We start from the raw sequence: 25,438 nt of genomic DNA, 5'->3' as shown, positions 1-25,438 counted from the left end.
ATACAAATCAAAAGGGCTTTGAGAGTATGATGAAGTCAGGGACCCTGAAATGAGAACGTTCTGTAAGGTCTCAGCCGTGCTGGTGTGACCACGAAGTCAGCGGGAGGAGGAGTGTGAGAATGAGACTAGTTGTGGCTGTGGACGTGGCATCAGGGAGATGCAGCCAAGAGCCAGGAATGTGGCAGCCCCAGAAGCCGACGAGGGAGAGGAAGAGCCTCACATTGCCTCACCCGATACCTTCAGAAGGAACCCAGACAGCTCCTGGACACCCCATTTGCACTGTTAGTGCAATTTCGGAGTTCTGACCTCAGGACCCAAAAGTAAAAACTTAAGACCAAGGAAACTGCCTGGCAATGGGGTGACACCGAGCACGGCACGCTGCCTCCTCCAGCAACTCTGCTCCCAGGCACATGCGCAGAGGCCCTCTTTCGTGTGCACAGGATGTATTGGAGAAGGAGCATCCACAGGGGATAATTTGTGATTTACTACATGATTACATATAAAAACAGTAAGAGTGTAACATGTGCTGTTATACCACTTTTTGAAATAAATCTCTGGAACACAACCAGACAGCCTTACGTACGCATTCCTGTTAATACTGTTTGTAGAACTGTGAGTCTACGATGTATTCTTTCCATTTTGTTCATATTCAATACACATGGAAAGCGAAGGAAGAAATAAGCAGGAAAGTGGGTGGCTCCCTGGAGACAGGAGGCATGGCTTCCTGCTCCCTGGAGACGGGAGGCGTGGCTTCCTGCTCCCTGGAGATGGGAGGCGTGGCTTCCTGAAGCATGCAAGGTCATGTAAGTGGGGGTACTTGTTTGTGCTTTTCGGTTTTGATTTCCCAATTCAGTTCCAAGTCCATGTCTTTATATCATGGAACATTTTGCAATTTATAGACCTTGAAAACTTTCTCACCATGCGGATCAGTTGCTAGACATTCCATGAGACATTTTATTGCCCTTCCCCTATCTCAGTCTTCGGACACTCACACATGATACACACATACATACACACACACACACTGTGTGGGTATATCCATGAAATTGAACTCTAATTAAAATGCAATTCTTGAGATCATAAAGTAAAAGACTCTCAAGACCAGTTTATCAGCTGCTCCCCTCGGTGTGTGCATGTGTGTATACAGCAGGCTTTGTAATTGCGAAAGGAAGCGTGGGAAAACACGCCTGCCTCATGCAATGGGTACAGCTACCGGAGGGAAGGCTCTTCCCAATGTGAAGTGCCTGCCCCAGTCCTTACTACGTAGTGAATAAGCACTGAATTCAACTTTCCACAGCCCCGCCCTGTGAGGACGCCCGTTTACACACTTACCTGCAGGTCTGCTGTTGCCTGGCCTCACACCCACTTAGCCAAAACCAGTCACTGCTCACTGCTGGTCAAAGTACACTCTGCGTACACCACACACAGTCCTTCCATCAGGATGTGCTGGCCAGCAGCCAGTGACCAAGGCTGATCCCCAAGGCCATTTCTCAACCTACCAGAGGTCAGTAAAAGTGTCTTGGGACTTCTGAGGGGGATTTCCAAGGAACATGTGACTACGACTGCTTTTACATATACTTCGTGTCAATCAGAGACCTGTGGGCTACTCTCGTTGACATGCCTGCCTTTAGTGTTCGGCACGGTCTGCTGCACACTGAGGATGTTCTTCCTGTGGATGCAGGCGAGCACAGTGTTTCCCTGTCCTGAGCCATCCAATGTCTGAGACAAGGCTCTTAAATGAGCCGTAAGCTCCATTTCAGCTCTGCTGGTTGGGCTCTCTAGCCCAGGGGATCTGCTTGGATTCTGAGGCGTATACAGCAGTACAGTACCCAGTGTGGGCTCTGGGAGCTGAACATAGTCTCTCCTCTCTGAGCAGCCAGCCCCTCACTGACTAATCCATCTCCCTAGTACTGAACACATTATCTTAACAAAAGTGTGAGACACGCCAGGGCCGGATGAGCCAAGGAATATTCTTGCTGACAGTAAGTCATTTTTTCCCTGTAAATTCTCTAACAAAACTACCTTAAAGATACCATCTACTGTTTAGCCACCCAGCAAGGACACACGAATGGGAAGATTAGGTACTATGAAGCCACAAAGGAACACGTTTAAATACCAGCGGCATTAGTAACGACCCAGCAGACACAAACAGCCCTCAGTACTGGATCAGACCGCCTGTCAGAGCTATTCACTCTTCTGTTTCAGCAGCAGCAGGGTTTATACGATAGCTCACAAACACAAACGGAATAAAAACCACACCTTCAGCCTTGTGTTTGGGGAGCAAGGGCTGGTCCCACTGATGGGCCTGAGGGATGAACCCTAAAAAGCAGAGCAGGATGGACTGGAGAGGTGGCTCAGTTGTTAAGAACACTCATTCTGGGGCTGGGGATTTAGCTCAGTGGTAGAGCGCTTACCTAGGAAGCGCAAGGCCCTGGGTTCGATCCCCAGCTCCGGAAAAAAAAAAGAACCAAAAAAAAAAAAAAAAAAAAAGCAGAGCAGGGGTGGGTGGGGAAGGGGGAAAGAGTAAGAAACTGATACCTCTGACCCTTGCAGCATTATCAGAACACAAGACTGGCTTCTACAGAGAGCAATGTCCGAATTACATCATTTCACTGTTGGTCACATGCGGCCATTTCAAAAACCACCTTTGGGGGAAACAGAGGGAAATCCCCACTTCCCTCTCCCCTAACTTTTTCTTCCTCCTCTTCCTCTTCCTCTTCCTTTTCTTCTTCTTTTTTAATTTGGAGACAGGATCTCACTGCTTAGCCCTGGATGTCTCAGAACTAGTTATGTAGTCCAGGCTGACCTTAAACTCTCCTGCCTCTTGTCTCCCAAGAGCTGGGATCAATAAGAGAGTAACAAGGCTGTTTGTGTCTGGGTGACATTAGATGCCACCTTCCCACTCATGCGTCCTCACTAAATGACTAAAGAGAAGACATATGTCATAAGTTTGGATTTACAGGGGAAGATGCTCACCGCCGGTCAGTACGAGCATTCCTCGATGCACTCTTCCACCCAGCCCGGTCAGCTTCACATACGGTTAAGCTAACACGTTCAGTCTGGAGAGAGTTGCTTGCTGCTCGGACAGATGTGGATTTCATCAGCCAGCCATGCCGTGTGCGCAAAACCCATGTGACAGAGGCACTCCTTTGAAGGCATTGCCTTTCTATAACCCGTGGGTAAGTTAGTCTGGGCCACATCTGAATCCGCCCACTACATCTTCTTCTGGTGGCCCATCTTCCTCTCAGAAGAAAGACGGACGCCGCATCATAAAATACGTAAATAGTTCCTTAGACTTCTCCTCTGATGGTGGAGGATTGAGTGTGTGTTTGAAGACATGCTATAACAACGCCAGGCACCATGGGCTAACAGCCTGACGATGTGCGGCCTTCTCCTCAGGATGGAGAGTGAGGCCAGTCTCTTCTCCCACTGACAACAGCTGACAAGAGCTGGGATGGGAACAGAGGCACACACCTGAAATAGGTTAAACATGTCTGCTGCCTTTGACAGTCAAAGCCAAGTAATACTCTCCTGTGTACACTTCCTGTCTAATGGCCTAAACAGAAAACTCTGCCATGCAGGACGTAACTGTTCATGTCGTCATCTAATTCTCTTGGGAAGTAACAGAGTCTCAATGGTCACAACACAGTTTCGATGTGTGCTTGCAGTGGCTCGTGTTAGATACATGTTAACATATATGATAGGAATGACAGTTTGTATTGAACAAACTAAAGACAACAGTTCAGGATAGCCACATGAACAACTTGAACTTCACCACTCCCATTTGGGTCTTTGGTTCACAAAGTGCGCCGTAGAAAGTAGTTTTACACACCCGTCCACTCAGCAGTGTCTCGAGAAAGTCAGATGCCAGAGGCTGTGTCTCCCAGTTCCTCTCCTCTGCCCCGCAGTTGGTGTCTTCCTATAACTGTCTGGACTGATTACCAAGGTTTGAGAAGGGCTGTTTTCAGTCTAAGACGTACCTAACTTCACTGTCAAGTTTCCTGAACACTGTATCTTCTGAGCTTCCCAATGTGGACAAGGGTTCAACCTTTTAGCAGGCACTATGACTTTTTTAAATTTACAAGCTGAAGATACTTGATCAGTGTCTTTTAGGTACAATTATATATTTATTATCAAATATACAATTATATATTACTTTAAAGTAACTGCATTAGATTTCTTAATTGCTTTCTTTAAATATAAAAATGGTTTTCAACTTAAAGGGGTGGCTCTACAATTCTTTACAAGTTTCTTGAAATCTACAGATGGCTCAGCAGGTAAATCTACAGGTAAAAACCCCAGATGATCTGAGTTCAATCCCTGGGATCTAGATGGCAGAAGGGAAGAACCAGCTCCCACAGGTTGTCCCCTGATATCTCTCTCTCTCTCTCTCTCTCTCTCTCTCTCATACACACACACACACACACACACACACACACACACACACCATAATAAAAGCTTAAATAACTACACAGAGGGTTTCTGGCTTAGGATGGCTTGGATTACAATTCTTCAACAATTCAATGGCACAGAGCAGAGAGATACAATCAGTAGGGACCGTACGACAGGCTGTCCATTCTGACCTTTCTAGGACTAGTCATGTGCTACTGTATTCTGGGCAGTGGCAACAAGCTACCGTTCTCAGTCAACCACCAAATAAAACCGTGACGAGCTGCAGCACAGCACGCCACCAAGGTAGGGCTCTCGTGTGTTAGGGATGTCTGTGCTTTCAAAATTCATGACTCTTCCAGTGTACTGGGGTCTGTGTTGTTGGTTTTGTGTTGTTTGCAGACAACACAAATATATAATAAACCAAGGAGCAACTGTGAGGAAGTCTAACTGCTTTTCAGTCTCTTTTTTTTATTTTTAAACATTAAATTTTATCTTCTGGAGAAATCAGGATTTGAAATTAAATAATTTGGAAAGAATACTGTGAACCAACTGAAAAGCGGGAACACAAGGGAAGAAGAAATCTCAATGATCTAAACTGGTCAGCAACTGGGCGTTACAAATAATTCCCAAATCAGCAGAGTACAGCAATCTAATGAAGGCAAAATATAAGACACACCAGGATGCTTCAATGACACTGACACCAGGAGGTACAGGTCACACAAGGAAATGCTGTGAACCAGTATTGGTCAGAAAGCGAAGAGTGTCTGTGGACAGGCTCCAGGCTGTGAGAACACACCAGCAGAGGGCTCCAAGGGGACTCCTGCATCTCAAGAGCCCTGCTTCCAACTCTGCGCTCAAGAAATGCCCATGACATGGGGCTCGCACAAGGACTTCCCTGTGCTGTCTTTAGGTGCTATGGCCTTGACAGCAACTATGCAGGCACTGGCACTGAGAACATGCATAGCGTATGACGCCACCGCTTGGTGGGGAAGGGAGTTTGCCACCAAGTGTCACCTGAGTTTGAGATCTGGGACCCACAAGATCAAAGGAAAGAGCCTGTTTCTACTCATCGGCTCACCGGCATGAGCACACACAAATGCACACATAAATACACACACACACACACACACACACGCACACACACACACAAATGCACACATAAATACACACACACGCACACACAAATGCACACATAAATACACACACAAATGCACACATAAATACACACATACACATATACACACACACACACTCATACATGCACACAATAGAACGTTTTTAAAAAGTTAGAGTAGCAAGTAAAGACAGAACAAGATGAACCACAACCATGCAGACCCACTTAAAATGATACAGTTCACACAATTTATAATTCGAGCCCTTAAAGAATACAGTGGGAGGTAAAAAGAACTTCAAAAGATGGTTAAATAAATATTAGTTTTTAGAAATGCAAAGATACCCATAACACAACTTCAAAAACATAACAATACCAGCTGACATCACCTGCTTTGGAATGGCTGTGCATCTCCATCATTAAACAAAACTGCAAGTAGGGACTGGAGGCAAAGTTCAACAGTTCAAAGCCTGCCTGCCCCTCGAGGAACTGACCTGGGTGCAGTTCCCAGCCACACCTCGTGGCTCTCAAAGGCCTGTAACTCAGGGGATCCAACACCCTCTTCTGGTCTGCTTGGGCTCTCAACACAGATGTGCACAGACCATCCCCCATACAGACATACATTTACACATACTTAAAAACAAAATAAACCCTCTCTAAAAGCACAGCTTTTTAAAGGATTTAATTATTCTGTAATACTTCTGAATTTCGTTAAGCAAACCCTAACAAATGACAACTTTGTATATGAATTTATTTATAGGTGGCTGGAGAGATCATGTGTCATTTAAGAGCACCTGGGTTCCAGGACAGGTTCCTGGGCAGCTCTCTCTAATTTGAGGGGACCCAGTACCCTCTTCTGGCCTCCAAAGGCACTAGGTACTCACATGGTACATAGACACAAAAGCTAAGACACACAGACACACACACACACACACACACATACACACACACTAATTTTTAAAAATAATAGATTTACATTAGACACCTAAAATTAAATATTTAAACACCAATTTTAATGCTCTAAACCTTTAAAAAAAAGTTAAAGGAAATATAATTTGTCTGTTCAGCAAGTAACAAGAAAAGTTCTACACCCGGAGATCTGTTTAGCTGGAAGTAGGTTAGGTTTTGTTGTGGTTGTTTTAAGGCTTGGTTAGCGGTTGTGACCATCAGACTCCTATAAACACAAACAAAACCCGGTGAGGCTTCTCTGTCCTCTGGGGAAGGGTTCTTGCTCTCCCAGCCACTCGTGGCAACCTGGCAAGTGTCTGTCCTTAGGGAAATGGAGTCCAGCCCAGAGACTCTAGAGAAGGAGAAGGAACAAACTAGTCAGCTCCCTCAACCCCACGAAGACTCCGACGCAAGGGAGAAAGAAGAATAAAACTGAGTACTTTAAAATAGCATCCAGACAAACTGCCATGCTCAATGACCCAGTACATCTGATCTCATACTCCCAAGGCGGGCCCTCCCCGATCTTCAACAACATCAGAACGAACCAAGTCTGCAGTGGTCAATCACTCCCGATTTGTTTGTATTTGGGGGTTCACCATGAACTTTACTGTGTCCTCCCATCTGCTCTGTGGCTATAAGGTAAGAACTGTGGCTCTAAATGACATGTCATGAATAATTTACCAGTTGTTAACCATCCCCTGGGTAAGCAGGTCCCTAGGATACAGTAAGTTCCGCCCAGCAGGAGTCACATGCCATTTACCAGAGAATGCCACCTCCCTTGAGACAATCTGGTGGCGGTGAAAATACAGATAGATGAGAGGTCCACGCCCTTTATAGCAGAGAGAGGCAAGGCTGATAAGGGAAACAGAACCCAGCTGCTGGGAGCTGGGGCCTTGGGGGAAGAATGTCCCGGCTACATACATACATGTTTACAAGGTTTTTGACTTCAAGAAGAAGCGAACGGTGGTCCTTAGCCTGTCTTCAGACCAGTGCAGCCTCTGCCTGCTAACTGCTCAGTCTTTTGCCCTCCTCGGCTAGTAAGCAGTCTTCCCAAAGGGAAGCCACCAGCTCTTCCACCCCTGAATCATGTTAAGAGTCTAACTGGACCACGTCTGCACTTAGTAGTCAGGGCCGGCGTTAGTCCCTAGGGAGCTCTTGCTTCCTGCCTGTGGGTCAGTTTTCATTTTGGAAGTGCAACCTAAGATCCTTGGTCACACACACAGCATCCAGTACTTTCAGAGAAATGGATCCATGTATTTATTGTCCAAAATAAGCGATGGAGAAACACACTCAGAGAGATTAAAATCTCGCAGGGAGATTGAAAAGCCAACCCTAGCTAAAATTTTAAGATAGAGAACTCCTTATCTAATCTTGTATTATCAATTGGAAGCTAACTCATGGATAACATTGTGTGTGTGTGTATGTGTGTGTGTGTGTATGTGTGTGTGCGTGTGCGCGATGTGTGTGCACATTTGCATACGTCCCTGCCGGTGCCTGTAGACACAGAGGGTATCTTCCTTCCTTAATCACAGACACCAGAGCTCACTGGTTGGACTTAGAGTCTGAGGAGCTGCCTGTCTCCCAAGTACTGGGCTTACAAGTGCACACGGCCACAGCCTGCTTTTAAATGGGTGCTGGGGTGCTACACTGAAGTCATCAGTCAGCCACCCAGTTACCTCTCCGACCCAGGAAATAACTACATATTGAAATGATATCTTATCTTCTAGCTAGTCCTACAAAGGCAATATGACTTGTTCCTCTTCTAGCATTCAGAGAAAACCACCACATGAAGTACTTTTACATAAAAAGATGCTTTTACACACGCACATGCTCACACACGCATACACACATACAACATGCACAAACTCACAAGTGCACATGCACACACCCACAACACCCACAAATACACACAAAGCAACACGCACACACACACACATGCACACACACCACACTCACACAGGCACATATACACACACTACATACATGAGCACACACACATATACATTTACACACATGTACACACAACTCATGTGTGTACACACACATATACATGCACACATATACGCGCATGCACACATGAGCATGCATATGCACACAGACAAACACAGCAGTGCTCGAATATGACTGACCCTATGTTCACTCTGTTTCTTCCACCAGCATTGTAACCAGACAGTAACCGACAAGAATTCTGCTATGTGTTATAACCTTGCCAGAGAATTCTAATGTCCCCAGACACATCTGACCTTCGGGGAGTGTTCTAGACACTGAGCTACATTTTCTTCTCTCTTAAACATTTCCTGTTGTTTCGTTTGTTTTCCCCTGATTATAGCGACTGTGCCCTAGGCCCAAAGGAGAATAGCACTCGGAATATTCCAGGACGAGTCCCTGGAAGAACTCATCGAGGAGAACTACATTGGCAGTTAATGTGGCACAGGATTTTAAAAGTCCTTACAAACGTCTTCACGAATAAGAAAATAATATTTAAAACTGGGGGTTGGGGAGGAAATGAACAATAGTAACTCAGGACCAGAGAATAACAGCTCTGTCCGGCAGTTTATGTTGTACCTGCTTAGCACTGCCATTGTAGAGGTGAGAGCAGTCAACGCAGTAAGTGTGGCTACGATCTGCAAATTGTTCTTTCTTGACAGTTTTCAAATATTTAAAAACGACAGTCTACTCACAATTCAAGTAACACGCATCATCAGGTCACAGTGGAAATTTGGCCTACGACTCTGAGGACTCTGAGTTGGCCAGGCCCGCACATCTCCTGCACACCCACATGGAAGACGTCTGTAGTGGGGGCTGGAGAGGTGGCTCGGGAGTTTGGGGCCACTGCTGACCTTTCGGAGGACTCAGTTTGGGTCCTAGCACCCACACAGAAGCTCACAACTGTCTACAACTCCAGCTCCAGGGGACCCAACACCCTCTCTGGATCTTCAGACACTGGGGACACTTGTGCAGGCAAAGCACACATTCATAAAGTGAGGATAAATTTTAAAAGTGTATTTAGGGGCTGGGGATTTAGCTCAGTGGTAGAGCGCTTACCTAGGAAGCGCAAGGCCCTGGGTTCAGTCCCCAGCTCCGAAAAAAAGAGCCAAAAAAAAAAAGTGTGTTTAGCAGTCTGTTCTGTAGCACAGGACAGGGAAATCTGTTTAAGTTGGGGTGTTCCTTCAGCCTCTCCCTCTGCTCCGTGACTGGATATTCCCTGGTGCTGGATGACAGCATCCCTGCTGAACTGATGGGAACGGGTGCTGTTTCTGCAGTCCCTAGTTCAGCACCTATGTGTGCATTTCTCATACAACCTTACCTTGGCATTATATTTTAGGAATATACTGTAAATAATCTATTAAACGTTCACTGGGAATCACTATAAGCTTGCAAAATGAAAAACGCACCCAAGAAACAACAGTCCACAGACCACAGGAAGCTCAGGAAGAAGGAAGACCAAAGCATGGATGCAAAATGCTCACGGGAGTAAATATGAAGACAAAGTGTGGAGCAGAGACTGAAGGAAGGGCCATCCAGAGACTGCCACACATGGGGATCCACCCCACATACAAACACCACACTCAGACACTATTGCTGATACAAAGAAGTACGTTCTCACAGGAGCCTGATACAGCTGTCTCCTGAGAGGCTCTGCCAGAGCCTGACGAATACAGAGGCGGATGCTCACAGCCAACCGTTGGACTGAGAACGGGGTCCCCGATGGAGGAGTTAGAGAAAGGACTGAGGTAGCTGAAGGGGTTTGCAACCCCATAGGAAGAACAACAATATCAACCAACCAGAGCTCCCAGGGACTAAACCACCAACCAGAGATTACACGTGGAGGGACCTATGGCTCCAGCTACATATGTAGCAGAGGACGGCCTTGTCAGACATCAATGGGAGGGGAGGCCTTTGGTCCTGGGAAGGCTCCATGGCCCAGGGTAGGGGATGTCAGGGTGCTGAGGTGGGAGTAGGTGGGTGGAAGCGTCTTCACAGAAGCCGGGGTACGGGGGACAGGTACAGGATGGGGGAGGAAGGGGATGACATTTGAAATGTAAAGACAGAATGCCCAATAAGAAACAATTCATATTCATAGAGGAATCATAACATTCCATATCCTTTAGACCAAGGGGGGAAATGAAAAACATCAGTTAGCATTAGGGGACATTCCTATGGCCACCGTACTCAGAATGCCGAGGCCAAAGGATTGCGTTTGAGGGCTATATCATAAGATAAGACAAAAAGAGCCAACACAGAGAGAAAGGGAGGGGAGAGGCTGCAGATGCTTTCAAGCTGATCCTCTAAAAGCAGGGCACTGAACTGAGGTTCACCTTAGCTTTACACAGGAGGCAGCAGAGCCACGCTGAACATCATTCTAAAATTAAGACTGACCCCTAACGTTGGAGTATTTATCGTGTTTGAGCCACGTGGAAGAGTGGCCATGTCCTTTCAGAGATCAGGAAAACTGAGTCATGGACTTGGAAATCAGAGGGCAGGTATGCTGCCTTGGGATTTAGTCTATAGGAAAATGTTTGGTTTTGTCGAAGGAAAAAAAAAGCCTCAGAGCTGGGCGTGGTGGCACACACCTTTAATCTGGGCACTAGGGAGATGCGGACGCCATCTGGTCTGGTGAGTTCTAGGACAGCCAACAGACAAACAGCAGGAGGGACTCACTCTCACAGCTGGGGCTGACCTTGAACTGACCTTCGCCTCTACTTCCCAACACCAGGGATGGTGGGCCTGGGTTACCACTGCCAAACTCTTTTGCTTTTAATGGATCAAAACTACTTTTTCCAAAAGCTGCATCTCTGGTCTGTGTGGACTGGAAGCCAATAGCACGCCTTCATACATGCTAGGTATCCATGAACCTGACGGATCTGGGACGAGGGAACAAACTGTCTCCATCACATGGGGCTGGTTGGGCATGTCTGTGGCATTTCTGGGCAGAGCCATTCCTAGGCAGGCTGCCTGGGTTGCACAAGCTGAGCCTGAGCCTGAGTCTAGAAGCAAGCCTCGAACCACTGCTCCTGGGGGACTGCTGCTTCAGCTCCTCCCTGAGGCTCCTGCTACGACTTCCTTCCATTAAGGATGGGAACCTGCAAGCAGGACGGGCCCTTCCACCCAGTGAGTGTCTGTCACCAACCCTGGATTTACAATCTCCCTTACTGCACCTCCCGAGCAGCAGGAATTACAGGAGATAGCCACAAAGTCCACACCTTGAACTTGAGATCCTTCACCCTCCTGGTGCTGGGACTTACAGGCATGTAGCAACACACCTGGCTAACCCCCACTGTTCACCTCAAAACCCAGCTTCCGAATCATCTGATCAGTGTCATCCTTATTCCTATAGTTCTCATCTGTGAATGAGACTCAAAACAAGGACCATTTACTGCCACTGGACGATAACGGCTCGTAACCCTTCTCCTTGGACAATTCCTATCAGAAGTCCTTCATGTATATTTGTTTGTTTAATAACTTGGTGTAGTCCTGGCAGACCTGGTCTATACTATGCAGCTCAAGCTGGTCTTGAACCTGTGACCAGTACATTTCAGACCTGAGTACTCTGAGTACTTGAACCTGTGACCGGCCCATTTCAGTCCTGAGTACTCGAGTACTGAGATTACAGCTGTGAGCTCACACATCTGGCTCAATCTATCAAGTATTTATTAAGTGGTTAAAATGGGTTTGGTAATTATGTGTCGTTCTAGAGCTTAGATTTTAAAGGGAAGGAGAGAAACAATGTTACAGGTATCCTTAACACTCTCTGCTGTGCCCACTTCCGCCAAGTCTGAATGGACTCCTTTCCTCATCTCCTGTCTGTCAGAGTGCACAACCTGGATGGTGGGCAGAACTTACATTTCTCCTCTGCTATATGTCAGTGTACATACTTGGACCGGGATGGATAGAACTTAAACTTCTCTGCCAACCTGTTTCCCTACTTGGAATGTTGAGAAATTCTAAAACTGAAAAATTCTAAAACACCAAGATCCACACACTTACAAGTAGTTTCTCAGCACAGAGGCAGCTCTGAAAGTTCGTTCATTAGAGCACGGCGTGTATAAAAATAGATGTACACTTCAACCAGGTGTGTACACCTCTAACCAGGTGTGTACACTTCTAACCAGGTGTGTACACTTCCAACCAGGTGTGTACACTTCTAACCAGGTGTGGACACCTCCAACCAGGTGTGTACACCTCTAACCAGGTGTGTACACCTCTAACCAGATGTGTACACTTCCAACCAGATGTGTACACTTCCAACCAGATGTGTACACTTCCAACCAGGTGTGTACACCTCTAACCAGGTGTGTACACCTCTAACCAGATGTGTACACTTCCAACCAGATGTGTACACTTCCAACCAGATGTGTACACTTCCAACCAGGTGTGTACACTTCCAACCAGGTGTGTACACCTCCAACCAGGTGTGTACACTTCTAACCAGGTGTACACTCAAACCACAACATGGCAAACATTCCAATGTCCAAATGACAGTGTAGGGAAGAGAAAGCAAACCGTCTAAGCAAAGCAATGGATGTAAAGTGGAAGTCCACCTGGCCTGTAATCGCCACAGGAGACATTGGTGAGAAACATGTTTGGTTCCTTTAAAGATGATCATTTCTGTTCTTCTCAAGTAAAAGAACCCAATGATCCTTTTCTTCATAAATGTCAATTTTAGTGAGGTCTTATATAATTATCAAAAACACTGAAGTGGCCAATGCAAGTACTTACAGGCAAGAATATAAAGCCGGAACACATTAACTTCTACTTCCGTGATCAGTTGGAAACACATCCAGGTACTAGAAGGCTAGATGTCAGTGACAGGAAAGTCAGCAGGCCACACTCTTGTGAGTGAATGAATGAGAAGACATCTGTCAGGTGTACGGGCTACAGTGACAACGCTTAAATGACAGGATGCCTGGAAACACAGAGGCAACATCTGAACCAGACATGGACCTCGCCTAATGCACAGTAAACAGACCAGGGATCAGAGGGAGGTGCATAAGACGTACCCTGGGTCCTCTCACTACCAGGTACGGTAAGAACACAGGGTGAGCCTGGGGGGATGATGTTAGACCTGCTTAAGAAAGGCAGACACAAACAGATCATTAAAGGCTTATGTGTGAAACTGATAATAATCTTTAAACACAGTGTGTGCTGTTCGGTGGATGAATTTAATGCTGCTTCCTTGACAAAGGTGGGGTAGCGGTGGGGCAAGGGATGCCATCATCAACACAGGATCAACAACCTGGGAACTTGTATCCTTCGGAATTATAGGATAAGACACACAGCACTGACATCCAGCTGTGCGCTGGAACTGACCTGGAGAAAGAGCCCGCTCTAAGAGTTATGATTAGAGGTCAAAAAGACAAACCTGGCCACAATGAATTAAATGGAGCATGAGAAGATGCATAGGAAAACCAAGCCCTACGCCATGGGTTCAGGATAGGGAAAGCTGAAGAGTGCCCTGCCCCTAAGTCATGCACCCAAGCCAAATCAGCGGGGGGCCACCAACTCCAACAAAAACTGTCTTGCTTTCTATCTTCTTAGTGTGAAAAACCGTAAAAATTCTAAAATATTTTTAGCCGGTCATTTTTTTTTAATTTAGCATAATCAGTCGTTTTAAAAGATCATAGTAATAAACAAATATTCGCTGCAAAGCGCCCCCAGCCTCATCTCCAGTCTCCATCCCCACCGCCATTTCTTGAATGTCCTTCCTTGCACATTGCACACCTATATACGTGAACATCCACTATACATCCTGCCTTAAACAGCCCAGTCCAATGTAATTCCTAAGACATTTTATAGTCGCTAATATTTTTAAATAATCACCATGCATGAAGACAGAACTATTAATCAAGTCAACTTAAGAAGCCATTTCTACTCACAAATTCATCATCGCAGTGACCTAATAAATTCCATGACAGTAACAACTGAACACAAGCCCTCTGGATCTCTCTCTCCCAAGCACTGACCTTTAGGGCATTCCTTGGACAGCTCCTTCTGAGTGTGTGAGCACAGTGGGTCCCATCCACAGATGGCACTTCACTCAGGACTTGAAATCGGGGTTCCAACTGGAAAAGGGAAGGGATATTATGAATTAGAAACCCACATTTGCTAATTACCTCAGGCCCACTAATTATTCCATTCATAGGTGTACAAGCCCTGCTGCCCACACCCTCTCCTGCCCAAGCTGGGAAGCCCGAGGCTGGAGCAGTGGCAGGGACATAAGACTTTCCTCGTTGCCTCTAACACGCACCAAGACTGAGAACCATCACCACAGAAATAAAACATGAGATTTTATAAAGACCACTGCTCAAGTTCTGATCTTAGCCCTCAGTGATGTTCCAGTACGGGAGCCCCATTTTTTAAATGTCTGGGCAACTATGGCTTTAAATCAGCAGAGTCCTAACGGGGACACAGTAACGAGGAGGTTCCACCAAAGCCTTCCACAGCTACTCGCCTTACATCATCTCAATAAACATAACAGCCCGGGACCAACCGACTATGGACTCTCACTACAGACTCCAACCCTGAAAAGAGTGTTACGATTCACTTAGACAGCGGGGTACTATGACTACCAGCTGGCTGCGATATTCAGAAGGGAGGTGAGCAAATGAAATTCTAAATCAATTCCGCATGCAGACCTTTCTAACCCACAGAACCTGGAAGAGTTTGAGTCTGTATTGTCCACTACGGCAGCCATCGGCTTCACGTGGCTTAAACTCATATTAATTTCAGTATATTAGGTAGAAAACTTCATGTGTCCCATGTGGACTGTGGTCAGTCATGGTCCCCTTAGAGAAAACCATGTGGGGCATTTCAGTTATTAAGCAGGTTAAACTGCACAGTATTACCTTGTGAATAATATCATCCTGACTTGTCAATGTAATCCGGGAAAACAGTCTATGGTTTTTAATCAATGTTCAAAGATTACATTAAACTGGCAGAAGAACGGTGCTCCAACCATCGATCACAAGCCAACAGAAACCAGGGAAGAGCTTGCTTTTCAAAGCTACACATAAAATCCTATCAACAGTAGTACGTCCGACCCAAGACTATGCAGCCGTCTTCTGACCCCAAGGTAAGCAGGACCTGCTCTGATGCCCTCACAGTCCTGGGACATGACAAAAGAGACAATCACAGCTAGACAGGCACCCTTTGCCTCCCCATCAACTCCAACATCATCGGCATTCGGTATCCCCAAGATGGCTGGCCTTTCTCTTTTACCCCCAAACTGCTCTTTATGTCCAATGTAACCAACATCAAACGCGACGTCCCCGACACAGATGGCGGCCTCAACTGGCACTGACCAATGTGGTCTTCAAGGCCTTATCATCAGGTGAGCTGCTGTTCTGAGCAGACATTCCAGTGATGGCTTTTACACTGGGAACATCTGGGCAGACAGCGGAGACAGACATCCTGGCTGGGCTCACAGCTCAGAGGCAGCAGAGTAGCTGTGACTGACAATGAGGGCTCCTCAGACGGAGGGAGGGGGGAGGGAGAGGAGATGGGGGAGGGGGAACAACTGTTCTGTACAGACTCTAATAAGAGGTTTATCCAACCATTACTGAGATCTGCTTGTCACCTCCTGCAGCCATCAGTTTTCAGTTGTTTTAAGAACTAAATCTTGGAGGAGGCGATATAGACAAAAAGAGAAGATAGTTAAAAAAAACGAACAAAAAATTGTCCCCTAAATTCTGGACAAAGAATTTGAACAATTTCTTTTTTGTTGTTCGTTTTTGTTTTGTTTGCTTTGGTTTTTCTGAGACAGGGTTTCTCTGTGTAGCCCTGGCTGTCCTGGAACTCGCTGCTCCATGCACCAGGCTGGCCTTGAACTGACCTGCCTGCCTCCGCTTCCCCGGGGCTGGAATTGAAGACGAGTACGGCCACCTGGCAAATTCGAGCAATCTTTCCCCGGAAGAACAGCAGAAAAAGTGTAATCTGAGTCTCTACGGGTGTGGATTTCATTCCTGATGTTATCGTTGGCTCAGTACAGGGCATGAAGTCAATAAATGATGCTAATTTTCTATGGTTTTTCTGTACACTTTGATAAGTTGGTGTTTGGTTTCTGACCCAGGTTAAGGGAATGAGGTGCATATTTTACCAAAGCAGACCTGGCCTCCAGATTCTCCCAGCATCCCTCAGTCCCTACCTGCATACCCTGCCCCCATCCTTGAACTTTCCAGCCCAGAGGCTCCTCCCTACATATAATCTGGACATTTTGCACGCTCGTGTGCGCTCTCTCTCTCTCTCTCTCTTCTATTTCTTCCCTTCTCTAACATACATGCCTTTTTTCTCTTTCTCTCCCCCTCTCCTACCTCCCTCTTACCCCATGGTGACTTCCCTGGCTTCCTTCCTCAGAGCCAGAGAACGCACCTGCCCAAGAGCTGCTCCTTTAATATATATCCCTGCCTTTAATATAATCTAACCCGCCTTGCATTAGCTCATTTCACTGGTGGAGAAATAACTATCAGTTGGCATCTGAATGTGCTACCCTTTCCCTGCTGAACTTGACGCACGACACAAGGAAATGCTATGATTCATGTTATCTCTCAGAGTGCTTTCCTTCTGTTCTGAAGACTAACTGTAGACACAGAGATATGGTTTACATCAGGGAATTCAGTCATTTTCACATATGCAAGTTTTCCCATTCTCTCAAAGCTTTGTCCCATTTCCAAGGTGTTAGTAAAGAATTAGAATCTCACTTCCCCTGCACCAGAACACCATAAAAGCAACCAAGCCCTTATAAGAAAAGCAACGTGTGTGTGTGTGTGTGTGTGTGTGTGTGTGTGTGTGTCGGGGGGAGGGGCAATCGCTCTGCAAGCCTGAGAACCTGAGTTCCCATCCCCAGAGCCCACAAAAGCATGACGAGGGGTGATGCCCGCCCCCCTCCCACAACCTTAACACTTTGAGAACCAGAGTCGCAGGCTCTACTGAGCCAGTTAAGCCACTCGAAAGAGCAAGCGCTCTACATTCAGGCAAGACACTGGACACTGGTCAGCCAAGACGTTTAACATAGCCTCTGCTCTCCACACACACACATATACATACACCCGTACCCTTGTGCACCACATACATGCAAACGCCTTACACATGCACACATAGTAAAAGGAGCTTGTGAACTACCCAGAATAGGTACTCCGTGTGTAACAGAACCCATCCATGGCTAAAACCTGTAGACAGGAGTTCATTTACATAGGTACCAAAGAGCCAACTAAAACTCCCACCAGAGAGCAGCTTATCCTGAAATCCCCAGCAGTTCTGGTTTGTGGCGATTAAAATGCCAGTCCGTCAACCCACAGGCCTACCTTTAATGGACCCCTTCTCTACTCCCCTTGAGTGGAAGTCCTAATAAATACACAGAGACGGACACCATGTGACTTCTGAGAACTGGTCAGGCGGGAGTCCACATCCCAACCCGGCCTTGATCTCCCTTCCTGGTTTGTCACTGGCATCAGCAATACAAAGCTTCTTGATTGATACCAGACCACAGTATGTGTGAGAAGGAGAAGCAGCAGCTTCTCAGAAACTCCTTTTAGGCTTCGGTCTCTCTGAAGAAACGTTCTCAGAATTTGAAAATTTAAAAGCCTAATTATGCCGCCGAGTGAAAGGTGAGCACAACTGAAAAAAAAAAAAAATCAACTCGTATCACAAAGAATGCAGATGTAGAAGAGAAATCTCCTTGTTATTAGGTTGACTTCCCTCCCATGGCGTTCTGTGAGCAGTCGGAGCGTAGGGAGCATCGGTCACATTATGCTTCACCCATTAGTGAAGGGCCAGCAAGAGCTCGGTATCCTGGCTGCCCTGAGGTAGGCAGCGTGCCCCACCACCCTCTGGCCGCCATGATGCTCTCCTCACAAGAGGAATGGAGTAAGTTCGCCACCTGGTATGTGGGTAACACCATGAATGACGTGGTCTTAGTGGGAGCTGATGGCGAGCGAGCTGAGCTATCACTGGAGAGAGAACGACATTTCCAAGCATTACGGATCCGTGGTAGTTGGCCAAAACTCTACTGTAGAACCTTCAGTAATGAGTGATGCCATGTACAGAAACAGACAAACGCTAGCCCACGGATACCAACCTGCCATTCTCAGGCGAGCCACACAGCTTGCTAAGACTCGTCACGCTATCCACATAAAGGACGGCTGGATCCCCAAATCTACACTACACTCCAACGCGGAAATCTCCTGTCTATTCACATAAAATTTACAGACAAGGACATGAGTAAAAGTTCCTGCTTAATGGCCGAGGCACTGAGACTCTTCTGGAAGAGTTCCACTGCAGGAAGTGCAGAAATGAGATCTACAAGAAGAAACAATGGCTGTATACTTCAGTGATATGGCCATTCTGGGAGCAACTACCTGGCAAGCATCCTGGAGCATGTGAATGAAGTGACTGTGTATGAGACATTGACTACATAGAGCCCTGCCCGTCCAGACCTAAATGAAGCCCAGAGGCTGTGCTCTCACAGCTTGGCAACCGTCCCTGGAAGGTAGAGACGACCTTCATCCAAGCCACAGTTTGTGTGGCTTCTCCTTTCTTTTTGGGACCATGGGCTTTGACTTCAGCCTAACACTCCACTACTGAGTTTGAGTCTCTTGGGCATGGAATTAACTTGTTGGAATGGATACTTTAAAATGAAGCCTGAAGGAATCATTGAGTTAGAAAGGTACCTGAGTAAAGAAGAAAGGTAACCATCCTCATGTAACTAAGCAAAGCTTGTGAGTTCCTATGAAGATATTCCAGAAAAGCTGGCACGGCATGGTGGCTCGTGGCTGGAGTTCGGCGGCATGTGGGAGGTAGAGGCAGGAAGATGTAAGGCTCAAGACCATCTGTGGCTAAATCAGTTTGAGTCCAGCCTGATCTACATGAGATGAATAGGTAGAAAGAAGGAGGAAGGAAGAGAGAAACTCTAAAAGGCAAGCATTGGTTAAAATCCCATCTATTACCAGTACATGGTGGAATATAAACTTGTTAAATCAGCAAAATCTATAAAGATGACAGTATAAGCCTTTTTTATAATGTAATCTACATTACATGTGAATTATTTATCATATTAATTTAGCATGATTCTGAAATCGCTTCCATCTGCTTCCTCTGATTGTAGAGTATATGCAATGTTCTACAGGATTGTAAAATGCTTTGGTAAATAATAACGTTATTATAAAGAAACTGCAAAGAAAAACATCATACATCAAAATTAACTGGACCAAAATACTAGACATCGCAGCAAACCGTGATACGGTTGTAATAGCTGTTCAGGAGCTGCAGAGCTTCACACTGGATTTTACACTTTATCAAATATAGTCTTTGCATCATGTTGAAATTTAGTTACCTCTAATAATGGTATTAAGAGGTGAAGCAGCCATGAAGGCTCTGTCCTCGTGAATAAGTTAAAGCAACCATAGAGTAGAGTTGGATAGAGCCGCCATAGAGTATTGGATAGCACAACCATAGAGTAGCGTTGGATAGAGCGGCCATAGAGTAGAGTTGGATAGAGCGGCCATAGAGTAGAGTTGGATAGAGCGGCCATAGAGTAGAGTTGGATAGAGCGGCCATAGAGTAGAGTTGGATAGAGCGGCCATAGAGTAGAGTTGGATAGAGCGGCCATAGAATAAAAAACGGCTCTACTTAATCTACAGGTTGGAAGAACATAGAGTAGGCTTATTGTTGTGCCACATGATTCCCTTTGTCACATGATGGCACAACATAGAAGCCCTTGCCAGGTCAGTGCCAAGACCCTGATGAACCTGAGATAGTTCATAAGTTACACCAGCCTAGGTGAGCAAAGTTTGGCGTGCATGAGAAAGCGCATCTAGTCTTCAGCCAGATCTTGTGGGCCAGTATTTAGCATTTGAATACATAGCGGCACCAGACCAATCTCGGACAGCCTGGCTCTAAATTGTTTATTAATAATTAATCTGCTCTACTCAACAGACTCTAAAACTTTTAGACATGGGTCAAACAAATCTAGACCCTCCCTCAGAGATTCTCAAGTGATTCTAGCCACTAAAAATTAGTAAGACACTGTTTAAGACTTTTGCAGTTTAAGTAAAAAACCTGAACGCTGCTGCATTGAAGTTTTTACAGACTGAGAAAAGCATGAGGAAATTAAAATGGATGTTTCAGGAAGAGCATCACACACTTCATATATGAGCCCTATCTTCATATATTTATGTGATATGTACCTGCTATCTAAAACCACAGGTGAGGACCAGGTATGAAAGTGAACACCTTTAATCCCAGCACACAGCAGGCAGGCAGATGCACACAGATCTCTCTAGGTTTGAGGCCAGTTTTAGGCTACATCCAGGCCAACCAAGGCTACAGAGTGAGACCTTGTCTCAGAAAAAAAAAAAAACAAACAAATATAAGTCACCACATAAGAGAAGGGACACTGAGCATCCTCTGACTCAAGGGCATCCACAAAATGACAGCAAAGAATGGGGAAATAAAAGAATGCTTTGTGCTTACTGTGAACAGGCTGACAGAGACACTTTAACCTTACTAATAACTCCGTGCCGGCTGTCACTAGGGCACAAGGTAAGGCTCAGAGGTAACTCCTGAAGCCAAACAAGGGTGTGTCTTTGCTCACTCAACAGCCAGCCAATGGGAAGACTCACATCTCTCTCAGGACTCAACAAAATTAAAAAAGAAAACACATGTTCTCTTGTGACTTGGTTTTAATTGACTAATTGGCACTGGTTAGAATCACCTGGAGAGTCTCTGAGTAGGGTCTAGATTTGGTTGACCCGGAAGCAGTTTTGGGGGTGGACTGTATTAATTGAGTTGGGAAGACCCATCCGCTTTGGGAGGCAACATTCTCTAGGAAGGAGATTTTGATGTACTCGCATAGAGATGAGCCAGGCAGTAGCACACATGCATTAAAATTCATCGTTCTCTGGCTCTGTCTGTGCATATGAAATGATCACATGCCTCAGGTCCTTTCAGCTTGACCTCCCTGGAGACATGCACTAGGGATCAAGTTCTTGATTTGTGGGGTCATCATATTGGAGCAATAGGAAAATAAGCTTACACATGCCCTGGTGTTCCTGTGTGTACATCAGCAAAGCAAGCGTTCTGTGCTGCCCTTTCTCGTTGTGATGAAGGAAGTGAGAACATGGCTCACGCACACACACTCAAAGCTGCAATTCCCAGGCCCAGTGTGACCCACTTCATACCTTTAAATGTCCGTTACTTATCTCTTCGAAAGCCCCCAGATTCCAGGGCTGAGCAACTTCTCTACCAGATGACAGGCAGGCCACATATAATCAACATGTTCAAAATAAATGTGTGTTTTCTGTCTCCCAACCTCGGTCTCATTTTATGGCAGCGCCATTTGTCCATCCATCCATCCATCCATCCATCCATCCATCCATCCATCTATCCATCCATCCATCTCTCCATCCATCCATCCATCCATCCATCCATCCATCCATCCATCCATCTGCTTTAACCACAAACCTACTCTCCTCATGTCCTGCATACCTTGTGATTCTCATCAGCTCTACCAACCCATGGCTCAGCTCCTTCTATTTTTCTGATCACTCTATATGTAACTGCCACGCCATCCTGTCTTTGGACTGTGATGGCCTCTTTCCTGTTTTCAACAATTCTGCACGCCGTCATTTCTATCTCTGCAGACAAGGCACCTCTGGTTAATTAACAGAAACCCTAATTGGCAAAGGTGAGCCCACAAATAGTTCTCCATGCACTGGATAAATTCCATGCTCTATCATGACTCCAGGTGATCTGATCGCTTCCTCCCTCTCCAGTCTCCAGCTGAAGAGCTCCAGCATCACTTCAACTCCTCACACACCCACTGCTCAGGGCATAGGGCCTGCTTCCTGCTGTGAGCTCCTGGCAAGAGAGCCTTAGTCCTCAACTTTAAGGTTCACTCTACTGTGTTTCTGACACCGCAGGTGCATCTCTCTCCTCACTGTGTTGTCCCCTCACCTGTCCTTGTCTTCCCTCAGACTGCCCTTATTTATCAATATTGACAAATATCTATGCATCCCACACACTGCCCTTGTCAATATTGTGTTACTATGACTCTCCACCAGATCATGACCTCCACATAGACAGGACATGCCTGTCTTGTGATCAATACTCAGTACATGGCATTCAGTGAAACTCAAATTTTTCTTAATATGCAAGAAATTATGGCTTTAAATAAGTCTTTAACTGTTGTTTATTTTAAATTGTTCTAGGTTACAAATTTCAAAAGACTATACTTCTTTCTCCACCCCTGCATAAATGCATCCACAGAATTCCGTCTAGAAGATGCAGTGGATTTTGCACCACACTTCTTTTCCAGGCAACATAGAACTCCACACACAATTTTCACATTTCCAGATTCTCGGTAAAAAAATTTGAAATAAAATTATAAATATTTAGGTAGCAACCCAATTAATTATATTTATATGTAGCCCTGCTACTTGGCATGATTTGAAAAAAACAAGCAAATATTTTAAAAGTACTATTTAAAATGTCTATAACTATTTCTATGGGACTACTGTTTTAAGATCGAGAAAATGATACATTGTAGCCAGGTCCAAAACCAAAAAGTATATTACCATCTATTCTGTGTTAGCTATAAAATGCATGCAGACTCTTGCTTTATATACCTCCTTCAAATGGAGCCTAATTGCCCTGTCCTTCTGTGGCCTACACCTAGGGAGGAACACAGAGGAAGTGATGATGTGTGGCTAGTTCATGAAAGGCAGGCAGCTTCCTCTGCCTCTCTCATACCCCATTTGCTCTGAAGGGAGCCGGCTTCCATGCAGTGAAGACGCACAGGCAGCCCTATAGAGAAGCCCCATGTGAGCAGACAAGAGGCTTCCTGAAGACAACCAGTAAGAAGCTGCAGTCTCAGTCAGCAGCCATGGGTGTGAGCCATCCGGGAAAGGAGCCCCGCCCAGTGACAACCTTAGGTGCCCAGCCAACGTTCTGGCTATAATCTCTTGACACATCCAAAGCCAGACCACTCAGCTAACCCCGTCCTGAATGCCTAGCCCACAGGAATCAGGAAAATAGGTGTGTCTTTCTAAGCTGGCATGTCTGAATAGCATCATGATGTGACTAACACACATGTGTTCATTTAATGACTACTGGTCAGCACTCCTTTGTCCTGCATTCCTCTGTGTCAAATCCTATGGAGACAGCAGGAACACAAGACCTAGCTGACTATCACAGAGGGAAAGAGCAGCCTACCCTACCATCACTCTGTGGGCGCTCTACAAATACATACATAAATGCCAGGTATGGTGGCTCACACCTAAAATCTCAGTACTCGGGAGACCTAGGCAGGTGTCTTAATGTGAGTTTGAGGCCATTCTGGACTACATGGCAAGTATCAGGCCAACCGAGACTACATAACATGACTTTCACCCAAAGAAACCATAATAATAACAAATACATAAATAAAACAAATATAAAATACTACCTGAGAATCTAAGGGAACAATATAAAGTTCCAGAGGATGGGGGAGGAGGAGCGGAGCTGCTCTGGAAGGAGAACAGAAGGGCAGAGAATGAGAGTGGTGGGTGGCAAATGAGACACGAGTTCTGTGGGTAAGAAAACTGCTGGGCACCACACTCTCGCTTCAGCCAAAGCTGACAGAACACAGGATTTCAAGGCACGGTGCACAGATTTGCAGTCCACAAGACGGATCACAGTGAAGATCAGAAGTTCAAGTTTGGGGGCAGAGGAGACAGCATTATGGTTGAACCACATGAGAACCAGAGTTTGGGTCTTCGGAACCAATACAAATGCCAGGCGCGTAATCTGGTAATTATCCCAGTTACCCTGGGGAGGGAGAAACAGAAATGGTGGGAGATGTGTTCATGGAGAAATCCTGCCTCAACACAGAAGGAAGAGAGACATCCAAGGAAGAAGACGTTAATCTTGGGTCTTGACATGCAAGTGTGTACCCGCCCACAGATATACTTGTGTGCGCATACAAACATGCTCCCCATGTACAGAGACATACTAAAATACCACCAACACATGCTGGAAAAATAAACAGATTTGAGGGCATGGAAATCTGTCTCAAATAAAGCAAAACCAAACCAAGCCACTAACTTAAAAAAAAATCGTGTAAATGATCGATCTCTCGTCATGTCGATAATCAGCATCTCTCCTTCCTCTGTTCTTCCTGCAGTCGATTATGAAGTATAAAGTAATCATTAATGTCCTCATGCTTTTCTAAGTACCTAGTTTCGCTCACATGCGTGTCTGTGGGCTACATGCACTCCTGGTGGCCTAGGAAGTCAGAAGAGGGAGTTAGATTCCCTGGGACTGGAATAATGAATTGCTGTGAGCCCTGTGGGTGCTGGGAATCGAACCCAGGTCCTCTGAAACAAGAAGCTCTTAACACCGAGCTACCTCTACAGCCCCAAGTATATAGTTACTAAAGAAATCACAGCACCAATTGAATAACCAAACATTTGCTAAGCTGGGCACTGATGTTGCTTAAACGACACCCATCGGAATTTATAATAAAGTTGACACTTGGAGTTCTTTCTTAAGTACCACAAAGTGAATGAAACTAAGGGCAGAACTTAAGATGGATCTGTGCACATGCTTGCAACCCCGAGCAGTCAGGAGGCGGGGTCAAGGGTCTCAACAGCATGACTTGAGAAATATATCAGGAGTGCACGTGTGTGTGCATGTGTGCGTGTGTGCGTGTGTGCATGTGTGCATGTGTGCGTGTGTGCGTGTGTGCGTGTGTGCGTGTGTATGCGTGTGTGCGTGTGTGCGTGTGTGCGTGTGTGCGTGTGTGTGCGTGTGTGCATGTGTGTGCATGTAGGTGTGTGTATGTGTGTGTATGAATATGTATGTGTGAGTGTGTATGTGTGTAAGTGTATGTGAGTATGTGTATGTGTGTGTGTGAATGTATGTGAGTATGTGTGTGAGTGTGTATGAATATGTGCGTGGGTGTGGGTGTGTGTGCGTGTGCGTGTGCATCTCTCTCACTGAACTTTATCCCCAGTC

The 25,438-nt window shown here is 45.8% G+C and overlaps 1 protein-coding gene across 10 annotated transcripts in view; it reads right to left on the bottom strand.

The window, feature by feature from the left end:
- Wdfy3 (WD repeat and FYVE domain containing 3) overlaps positions 1–25,438 on the bottom strand; it is a 241,057-nt gene that overhangs the window by 157,169 nt on the left and 58,450 nt on the right. For 9 of the 10 annotated variants that reach the window (XM_039091827.2, NM_001170551.3, XM_039091826.2 and 6 more), the window contains 1 exon segment: positions 14,416–14,514. The exons of the other annotated variant lie outside the window; for it this stretch is intronic. The gene's annotated coding sequence lies outside the window, so the exon portion shown is untranslated. 10 annotated transcript variants of the gene reach the window in all.

This window comes from Rattus norvegicus, chromosome 14, assembly GCF_036323735.1.
Source record: "Rattus norvegicus strain BN/NHsdMcwi chromosome 14, GRCr8, whole genome shotgun sequence".
Classification (NCBI taxonomy): Eukaryota; Metazoa; Chordata; class Mammalia; order Rodentia; family Muridae; genus Rattus; species Rattus norvegicus.
This window is presented reverse-complemented; position numbering and strand designations above follow the sequence as displayed.